Genomic DNA, 11115 nt, shown 5'->3' on the forward strand with positions numbered 1-11115 from the left:
AACATATTTACTTAAGCACCATAGTTATAAACATGTTCATAGTTGGGTTTCAGTCATAATATGTACATCCCCAATACCTACCACCAATGTTCCCCATCTCACTACTCCCCAACCCCCTGCTTGCCTTTGAGACAGGCATTCAATTTCTCTCATTCCCTTTTATTGTCATGATGGCTGGTAGTGTAGCTATTTCTCTAACTGTGCTCATCTTTTTTATGGTAAGATTTATATCATGCACTGACCTTTATGGCCCTCATCTTTATTGTCTTTGGATATAATTATTTTTATTTGGATATAATTATTTTTTAATTTTTTATTTTTTGAAGTGAAAGTATGTTAAAAAATATGGAATGCTTTACGAATTTGCTTGTCATCCTTGTGCAGGGGCCATGCCAATCTTCTCTGTATCATTCCAATTTTAGTATATGTGCTGCCGAAGCGAGTACATCAATCTTTATGTTAATAAAAATCCACAGATGAGGGATACTATTCTGTGTCTATCATTCTCCTTCTGACTTATTTCATTCAAATAATAGTTTCCACATCCATAATAGTTTCCATATTAATCTATGTATAGGAAAATTTCATGACTTCTTTTTCCTATCAGTTGCATAGTATTCTATTGTGTATATGTAACACAGTTCTTTTAGCCACTCATTTGTTGTTGAGTGTCTGTTCCCCCCCCCCCCCAGATTCTAACTATTGTAAATAGCACTGAAATTAACAAAGTCATGAATTGGGCATTTTTGTATTGTGTTTCTGTGTTCCTAGGGTGTATCCCTAGGAGTGGTATTGTTTGATCATATGGGAGCTCAATTTCCAGGTTTTTTTTTTTTTAGGAATATCCTATTGTTTACCAGAAAGGCTGGACTAGCAGCATTCCCACAAGCAGTGAAAGAGAATTCCTTTCTCAAAACATCCCTGCCAGCACTGATTGTTCTTGTTCTTTGTGATGCCAGTCTCTGTGGGATGAGATGACATCTCATTGTTGCTTGAATTGCATCTTCCTGATGAATAGCAAAGTGGAAAATGTTTGTTCATTTTTTCTCCCCAATTTAGGTGCTAGTTATTTTTTCTTGTTAATTTCTGTCAGTATCTTGTATATCTTAGATATTAGACCTATGTTTGATGGATATTGGGGAAATAGTTTCTTCCATTCCTTATGTGGCCTTTGTGTTGTAGTCACTGTTCTGTCGATGTGCAGAAGCTTCTCAGTTTAATGTTGTCCCATTTGTTTATCTCTGCTTCCACTTGTTTGTACAGTGGTATGTCCTTCTTGAAGAAACTGTAGTCACAGTGTCATGGAGTGTTTTACCTATCTTAAGGATACTCCTTTAAATGTAATTTTTCTTTTTAATCTTCTTTTTTTATTCATTCTTTCATCATAAATACATATTCTTCCAGAGATTTCTTTTTATTTTATTTAAACACCTTGATTACATACATGATTGGGTTTGGGTTTCACTCATGTAAAGAACACCACTCAACACCAGTGCAACATTCCCATCACCAATGTCCCAAGTCTCCCCCTATTTGTAGGTTTCATTATACTGACTAAGATGTGTCTTGGAATGAGTGATTTTCTTCTGATCTCTTTTAGCTGGTACTCTTCAAGCATGCATTATTTGATCCCATATAGTCTTTATCTCTGGGAGTTTCTTTGAAATGATGTTCTTGACTGTTGATTCTTCTTGAGGATTTTCTTCCAGGGTCTCTGGGACTCCAACGACTTTATTATTGTTTCTGCTAAGTTTATCAAAGACTTCTATTTTTGTCTATTCACATTCTTTGAGGATTTTTTTCCATTGTCTGATCATTTTATTTTAAAGTTCTTTTTCAATCTCTTTTGTTGTACAAAGTGGTTATGCATCTCATCTTCCAGCTTACTGATTCTGTCCTCACTCACTGTTACTCTATTGGAGAGCTTTCCAGTGAGGTTTTCATTTTGCCTACCAAGTTGTTTAGTCCTATTATTTCAGTTGGAGTTTTCTCATTTCTACTTTAATATTCTCTTGATTTTTATTTGTGTTTCATTTAGTTTGTTTTCTGTTTACTTTGAATTCTATAAATCTTCCATAATTTTTTTCTAAATTCCTTATCTGAGATGCTAAATAAGTGGTTGGCACGATTCAGGTCATTGGAACTGTCATCTTCATTCTCTATGTATGGTGGAGGTGAGCATATTTTCCCCATTGTTAAGCTGTAGTATAGTGGGTTCTACATGTTGTGCTTGGGTTCATTGAGTAGGAGAAGTGCTTAGCCTCAGAGGGAGTGGAGTCTTTGGCTTCTGTGGTTTTATCCTTCGGAGACGGGGCTAGGTCACCTTTCTATGCACGCATTTTGCTGGCTCTTCATGAGAGTGTGGGTTTTAGAGCCTGTGGCATGATAGGATGGAACCCTCACTGATTTGCGCAAGGATGGTGGGGAGTAGGATCCACCCCTCGTGGGAAGGATCAATTCACCTCTGTTGACATGTACTTTGTAGTCTCTTTGGATGGTATATTCCCAGTGGGTTGGGATGTCATCAGAATTGATGTGATCCACGGTGGGGAACAGCTGTTTTCTAGCCAAATATTTTGATGAAAAAACAAAGGTAGTGGAAAAAAAAGAGTGTTTAATAAGAAATGAATGAGAAATATATCTGTGAGAATATATATGAGACTGAGTTTAGAAATCTTGAAGGCATTGTATCTAAAAATCTTAAGAGAGTTTGGCAAGTTGTTTTCTTAAAAATTATCTAGACAAATATACATTACATGCTTTTCTTGAAATATGACATTGAGAGGCACAATTCATGGTTTCCTGTCTTTAATGTAACACAAGTGTAATGACTATAGTTTGAACATGAGAAAAATAATACAAATAGAATTCTGAGATGAATTCATGAAAGCATAATTTTATTCATAGTACTAATCTTGCTATATTAGTGGCAGTCATGCTACCTAGAAAGCTATTCTAGCTATTACCTGCAGTTTAGAGTATAGTTGACAGTGAACACCGACCACAAGCCATGTGTCTTAGCAAGTTTTGAGTTCATTCCAGTTACCGGTACAACTGAGACTCTAGCCTGGAATATCAAAAAGAATTTCTCATAGTGCACTGTCCAGATTCCTGATCCACAACTTGTGAAAAAAAAACTAATTATATTTCTAAAACATTAGGTTACTTAAAATAATCAGTCAGTTTGGCTACTATTGTATTGGATTGAGTCGCTCTATCAGGATTAATGAATAACACTTTTCCATTTATAGAGACAATAAAAATTCAGTGAAAAGAATTATAAAATGATGTGATGGGGCCGGTGAGGTGACACTAGAGATAAGGTGTCTGCCTTGCAAGCGCTAGCCAAGGAAGGACCGTGGTTTGATCCCCCTGCGTTCCATATGGTCCCCCCAAGCCAGGGGCAATTTCTGAGTGCCTAGCCAGGAGTAACCTCTGAGCATCAAATGGGTGTGGCCCCCCAAAAAACCCCAAAAATAAAATGATGTGACTATAGATACTAAACAGCAAGCATTATCTTGGCATGTATATTTAAAATTGCGTTGCCTATACAAATTATTTTATTTAGTTATTTATGCCTAATAAGTCTTTTTTTTGTAAAGATATAGGCAACAACTAAATGTGAAGAAAGGTTTTATTTTTGTGTTTTTGTTTTGCTGATTAGTTTGTTGGGTGATTGATTTGGTTCGGACACACACACAGACAAACACCCCACCCACTATGCTATTGCTCCAGTACATTTTTATTTATTTTTTTGTTTGAGGGGAATGCCTGAAAGACAGGGGTCACTTCTACAGTGCTTGGTGGTCAGGCAATACTGAGACTCTCAGATAAATCTCCTGAATATAAAGAATGCATTACATCCATTTAAGCTATATACCTGACCCAAGTTTTTAATTTTTAACTAGAGAGAGATAATTGTATCCTCAACATTATGAAGTTTTACCCAGATGACAGGAGCTCAGTTTGCTCTGGGAAAACTGAACCATTAGTTATTTTAGCATCAGGGAATTTAATATGCACAGAACTACAGAATTCTGAACATGGAGTCAAATCATCCTGTTAACATTCATCTTTAGAATGTTCCAGGGGATATGAGTGAGGATCTTAAATTGTCAGGACAATGACTAATAAAAGTGAAAAGAAAGAAAAGAAATGAAATGAAATTAAAAAGAGAAGAAAGACAGAAAAGGAAAAACGTGAAATATAAATCGTGATCCTATAGAAAATCATATAATGCAGTCCAAATGGCAAAAACATATATAGTTAAATTATATTGCACTAAGATGCTAATTTATCTTAAAACAATCAGAAAAAAAGTAATTCTTAAAAATGTGTAATAGAGGGCTGGAGAGATAACATGGAGGTAAGGTGTTTGCCTTGCATGCAGAAGGATGGTGGTTCTAATCCCAGCATCCCACATGGTCCCCCAACGCTGCAAGGAGCGATTTCTGAGTGTAAATCCAGGAGTTGCTCCTGAGCACTGCAGGGTATGACCTAAAAACAAACAAACAAACAAAAAATAAAAGTGTAATAGAAATGTAATAAAATTGTCTTTATATTGAGGGAAAATAGAGTTTAACATTTTGAAAGAGCAAGTAGTTTGAAAATGTTTTCCTTAAATATTCTATTATTTGCAACTAGTAATGCTTCTAAAAATTATTATAGACAGTAAAAACAATATCTCCTTGGAGTATTTGTAAATACATTCATACTAAAATGTAAGTTGGTAGGGCCAAGGACATATACCCTCAAAGAAATTATCCCTGGGATATAAATGAAGTCAAGAACAGAATAAATGGGTTGGAAATCTGAGTAAAAAAAGGTATGTTCAAACGCAGAAATTAATTTCTGAAGGAATAGGTTTGTCAAAATAGTCATTATTTCTTCTCTCCTGTGAGGCCAAAGTTTATTGTTTTTAATGAAAACATAAATTTACATAAAAGTTCTTTAATTTAACATTAAAAAGGAATATAATTTTTTAATTCTGAATATTATCCAAGAGGTGAGTGAGAAAGTTTTAGAAAATTGTACCCACCCTGATTTGGGGAATATTTGACTTGAATAAATTTTTAATATTTCTGTAGTAATAAACATTAAAAAACCAACTAACATTTATTTTAAAAAAAATTAAAAACCAGGAAAACAATATATATTTTCAATAAAATAAAATTAATATTACAAAGTATTAATTTAAAAATATAGCAATTAATATTACAAAGTATTAATTAAAAATATAGCTAAACAAAAATAAATAAAAATATAGGTACACACATATAAAGTAAACTCTTCAATCTGCTTTATACCACAAAATAATGTCACTTTAATGAAAATTGGAAATTTCAAATAAACTAATTTTTAAATATAAGGTTTTGTAAAGAACATACATTGTATTCTAAAAGATTATTGAAATATAAATTATGTGATAATAAAATAAGTTTTAGATATTCACAAATGAAGATGAGAATGAGCAAAAATCCATATGGACAAAATATAAAAATAAAATTTGGAGAGCCAGATAATAGTACAGCAGAAATTACTCTTGCCCTGCATGTAACTAACCTATATCGTATACCCAGTACCCAATATGGTTTCCTTGAACACCACCAAAAATAATTTTTGAGTGCAGAGCCAGGAGTTAGCCCTGAGCATCACTAAGTATGGGCCAAAAATATTAATAAATAAATGTTAAAAAATTAAACACAAATAAAAATAAAAGTTAAAGTAAAAGTTCATGAGCTAAAATAAATATCAAGCATGTATAAAATTTTCTTAGAATATAAAGTAATTTTTTATGCACTCTAAAAATAAAAAGTAATTTAAAGAAGCAAAGAGATACAGGAAGCTTCTGGTCAAAAAATAACCAAAAGGAACAAATTGACCCTTTCATATAAAACAACAAAAATGTCAAACAAAATATATGATGCAATAGTTTGCTAGTCCTTTTAGAGAAGTAATGCAAGAGTGATCTCTGAGAGATAAGATTTATAATGCTGTGTATAACCATAGTGAAGTAAAGGTCATAAGAAAATTATCAGACAAGTTTCATGTGACAGAGTATACATGAGGAAATAGCTACACATGGAAAACTGCATGTCAGATTTATAAAACATCACAATAATTTTGAAATCATTGTTTTATAGTTGCAATTCTAATTTACCATTTTTAAAACAAACAAACAAAAAACAATGTCCCATATTGCACCTACACCTTCCTAGCTTCCTCGTCTCTCAGTTGCCTTGATTTTTATGTTCAGAATGGACATAAATTATGTTCATAATGGACATGAAGGGCTGAGAAGAGGGCGGAAGCAGACATTTTGCACATAGAATCCCACATGCAGAAATTTCTCCCCAACTAAAATTTAATAATATCAAAATTTTTAAAGAAAAAAATACATGCAGGGGTGTATTTCATGACCAGAAAAAAAAATTGACAAAAAGAAAAATTAAAATGTGAAGATACATTTTAGAGCCCAAGAGAATTCACCAACAATAACCCTATATACTATTGTAGAGTTTAAACTCTTTTATTTTATTTTGCTTTTTTGGCCACACCCTGCAGCACTCAGGGGTTACTCCTGGCTTTGTGCTCAGAAATCACTCCTGATTCTGGGAACCAGATGAGATGCCAGTGATTGAACCCGTGTCCATCCTGGGTCAGCAGCATGCAAGGCAAATGGCCAGTTTAAACTCTTTTAGCGTAAAATATTATTATATATAGACAAAAAAAAGAAAAAGAAAGAAAAAGAAATTCACTTAAATTGTGAAAAATATGCTTTGAAAAAAGGTTGTAGAAACTAAAGTCATTTCCTCAATTTGGAATATATTAGTAAATATCTACTATTATGAATAATGTTTCTTAAATCAAGAAGTTTATGCTTAATGATATTCAATAGTATTTGTATTGCAATAGTGTAGAATTAAATTATATTAATTAATTTAACAATTAAAATTTCTTTAAAAATTGGTTATATTTTGTGTTATTCTTTTAATTTAAAAATATTGATCCAACATTACTTTACCTAACTACTTATATCAGGGGTCGGCAAACTTTTTAAACAGGTGCCAGTTCACTGTCCCTCAGACCATTGGAGGGTCTGACTATAGTAAAAACAAAACTTATGAACGAATTCTTATGCACACTGCATATATCTTATTTTGCAATGAAGAAACAAAACAGATACAAATACAATATGTGGCCCGCAGGCCATAGTTTGAGGACCACTGACCTATATCTTAGGAGTAATATGCCACATCTACTCAAAACAGCAAAATCATCACCAAAGTACTGATATCCATTAAGCAAAGTACATAATTTCTTTAAAAATAAGTGTTTAAATAAATTATAAATTATTTACTCATGCTGAAGTCTGTGTTTGTTATTTTTGGTAGACTCGTATATAGTCTTCTTAAAGATTACATAAAGTAAAATAGAAAAAATATATTATAAAATGAGTTTATTCCATGAACTAGAAACCTTCATTGGGGCATATACTCCATGCACTCAGTGGAATATACAGGAGGGATTTGTTGACTTTACTTCTCTTGAAATGATCATCTTCATGGAGGAACTAACTTTGAATCCTGCAACAAAATTAATCAGGTAGAAAAACCCTGATGAAGAATTTGTGAGATATGTATTTAAGATTAAATAGAGAAGAGTAAGCTCTGAAGCTGTGCAAATCATCAATCACAGGACTTTTACTTTTGCTTTTATTTTTATTTTTTCTTCAGGAATAGGAATGCTAACCATCACTTAGTCTCACTAGATAAAAATCATTTGTACTCTGGTTCAAATTTGAAATGATATTTCACAGAACTGAAATAACTCCACAGGAAATCTTTAAATTGATTACTGACTCTCGTACTAAATTCTACAAAAACAAAAAAAAACACAGAAATAATACTTTTAAAAATTGAAAATGCCTTCAATGACACACGGGTTTTAAGTCAAACACACACACATACATACACACACACAAACACACACACACACACATACACACACACACAAAAGAGTTGTTTTAGTTCCTGAGTATGTGAGCTCTTGGGTAATACATATACTTTACATATAAAACTTTAGGTGCTCTTAAAATTATAGTTATGTATTTAGTAGCATTAAGCAGTAGTTTTGGGGTTCCTTTGATATTCTTTGTGCAGCTCTCATGCTAGTTTCTTACTGGTTTTCCCATACTATGTTGTTTTCATATAGAAAACCCTTGGTACTTGCTATTTTCTTATTGGTTGTATCCTTCTTGTTCTGTTGCTGATATTCTGTAATTTGTTCTGAGTCTTCAATGAATGCTCTGAAAAGCTGTAGCTCAATGACTTTTTGTCTCTGTTTTTTTTTTTTTTTCCCTTAATTCTCTGGCCTCATGCACATGGATGAGAACTGCTGATTTTATACTGTTTTCCTAGTCCCAGGAGAGGATGCAAAATAAACTGTCATGTATTCATGAGCAAGCTTGGGGTCAAAAAGGATATCCAGCTTGTGTCCTGTTTTATAATTTACTCTTTCCCACCCTCCATAATTTTATTATATATTTTGAGTGGTTACCTCTTCTGCAAGTGAGATTTAAAAGAATCATTAAATTAACTAAGTTAACTCTTCCATGCACTTTCATCTAAAACTAAAATTATTAACCCTTTTTCATGTATCCATTAAAAAGTGTCTATTTACTGTAAATTTATAAAACTGCATGCTGTAATAAATTAGTTTTTTAAATAGTTGCTGTTATATGTTTTTATTATTTTTATACATATGTACTTACATACAGCTATACAGCTTGTAGTTTTTAAAGGAATACTAACATAAAATAGAGTGTGACAGAGATGCTTGGTTGAATAACATTTAGTAAATCAAGCTATAGTTCAAGAATACTTGAAATATGTCAAAAGCTATGTTGTAGAAGCTTTATTTTCTTTCCTGAGTAAAGTATTTTCTCATTTCTTTCAGTTTTTAACAGTTTATGGTGGGACCAGAGAGAAAGCACAGTTACATGATTTGTACTTTACCAGTTACGGTTCATCCCCAGAACACCTGAGCCCAGTCAGAAGCACAGAGTCATGATTAAAACCCAAGAATTACCAAGAATACACCCTTACATCCCACAATTATTCTCTTTAGTATTTATTAATATGTATCTTCCTATAGTTTCTTCATATATTTACCTCTGGAAATTTGCTGACCTCTTCATTTGTTGTTGTTTTTTTGGGCCACACCTGTTTGATGCTCAGAGGTTATTCCTGGCTATGTGCTCAGACATCTCCCCTGGCTTGGGGGGACCATATGGGACGCTGGGGGATTAAACCGCTGTCTGTCCTAGGCTAGTGCTTGCAAGCTGATGCCTTACCTCTAGCGCCACCTCTCCCATTCCTGAGCTCTTCATTTTTATAAATTCATAGTTATACCAACATTGAAAAACTACCATTATATTTTGAATTTTATATATTTCAAGTGTTTATTAATTTTTGTTATTACAGAGATTTTTATATTTAGTAGGCAACTTGACATTATCTCAAGTTGATAAATGTTGTATTTATTTATTTTGGCAATGGTATTTTTATTTCTTTTATTTTTGTGTTTATATATCACTTCTATGACTATCACTAAACTTTAATATTTTTTCACACAATATTTTTTGACATCATATGTTTTACTATCTTTAAATAGTTAATTTAAATTTTTAATATCTTCATGGTCTCTATTCATGGGTTTATTTGGGGGGCACACCCAGTGACACTCAGGGGTTATTTCTGTCTATGTGCTCAGAAATTGCTCCTGGTTGGGGGACCATATGGGACCCCAGGGGATCTAACCACAGTCCATCCTAGGTTAGCAAGTGCAAGGCAGACACCCTACCACTTGCACTACTGCTCAAGTCCCTCTATCAATGTTTTTAACATAGGTACAATTATGTTTGAGATTTTGGGTAGAGGACATTCCTTGTTCTCAGAGATCAGTGCTTATATCATGATCTGCACACTGGGATTACCCCTGGAAGGAATTGGGGAACCACATGAGGTGTTTAGAATCAAAATTGCGCACACAGAGTAAAAGGCAAGAACTTCATGTGCTATAGTCTCTCTATATCCCTGGGTTCACATGTCAATTTTCCTCCTATTCTAACATTACTTATAAGTTCTATAATTACTTCGATATGTTTAAGGTATTCATTATTCACTTTAAGAGCCTTGTATTTCTTTTTTTTTTTAATAATTTTTATTTTGACCAAAGTGGATTACAAATCTTTCACAGCAATATTTTAGGTACATAGTGACATTGAATCAGGGGCATTCCTACCACCAATGTTGTCCTCTGTCCACCCCTGTTCCCAGTATGCATCTCATGCCCCCCTCTAATGCTCCCTTCTAATGCCCCCCAGATTCTAGTATAAGTGGTCTCTTCTGTGTCTAGCTTGTTGTAGTTTGGGTATTGATTCTGTTGTAGTTGGCTTTGGATTTGGTGTTTAAGTCTGATCATTTTTATTTCTACTCAATGTTTATATGACTGTTTAATCTTGGTAACCTCCATATTTCCCCCTCAATTAGTGAGGCAGAACAAGATGGTTCTGGTTGGAGGAAAGAAAAACAGAAAAGACAAAAAGGGGTGGGCAAAATTCAAACAAGTAAAATACAGGAGGAGTCCTTCTAGACTAGAGGCTACAAGAGCCGTGTATTTCTATAGTTTTCTGTTAGTACACATTATTCTATTATATACTATATATCGTACTTCTATAAACTTTGAACTTTGTTATTTGAAATAATTTACTTAAGTCACTTAAAATATTTTAAAGTTCTGTTTTTAGGTTCAGACAGAACTACCTATATACCCGAGTATAAGTTGACCTCCCCCTAATTTTACCCTAAAAACTGGAGAAACTAGTAACTCGAGTATAAGCCAAGGTGGAAAAATGCAGCAGCCACTGGTAAATTTCAAAAATAAAAATATATACCCACAACAATTACAAATAATTGAAGAATCATTAGGTTAAATGTTTAATAGCTATTGCTAAAGAAAAACTGTAAACTAGCAACAATAACAAAATTTTAAATAAAGTGCAGCAAACCATGGCTTAACAGATAATCAAGCTAAATTACAAAGGTTAAATAA

General features: G+C 33.1%; 1 non-coding gene across 1 annotated transcript; it reads right to left on the reverse strand.

Annotated features, from left to right (window-relative positions):
• Window positions 1-339: 339 nt before the first annotated feature.
• LOC126010594 (U6 spliceosomal RNA) lies at window positions 340-446 on the reverse strand. Its single transcript, XR_007496615.1, has one exon. It is a non-coding gene; the product is annotated as a U6 spliceosomal RNA (small nuclear RNA).
• Between the last annotated feature and the right edge of the window lie 10669 nt (window positions 447-11115).

The sequence above is a fragment of the Suncus etruscus genome, chromosome 5 (genome assembly GCF_024139225.1).
Source record: "Suncus etruscus isolate mSunEtr1 chromosome 5, mSunEtr1.pri.cur, whole genome shotgun sequence".
Classification (NCBI taxonomy): domain Eukaryota; kingdom Metazoa; phylum Chordata; class Mammalia; order Eulipotyphla; family Soricidae; genus Suncus; species Suncus etruscus.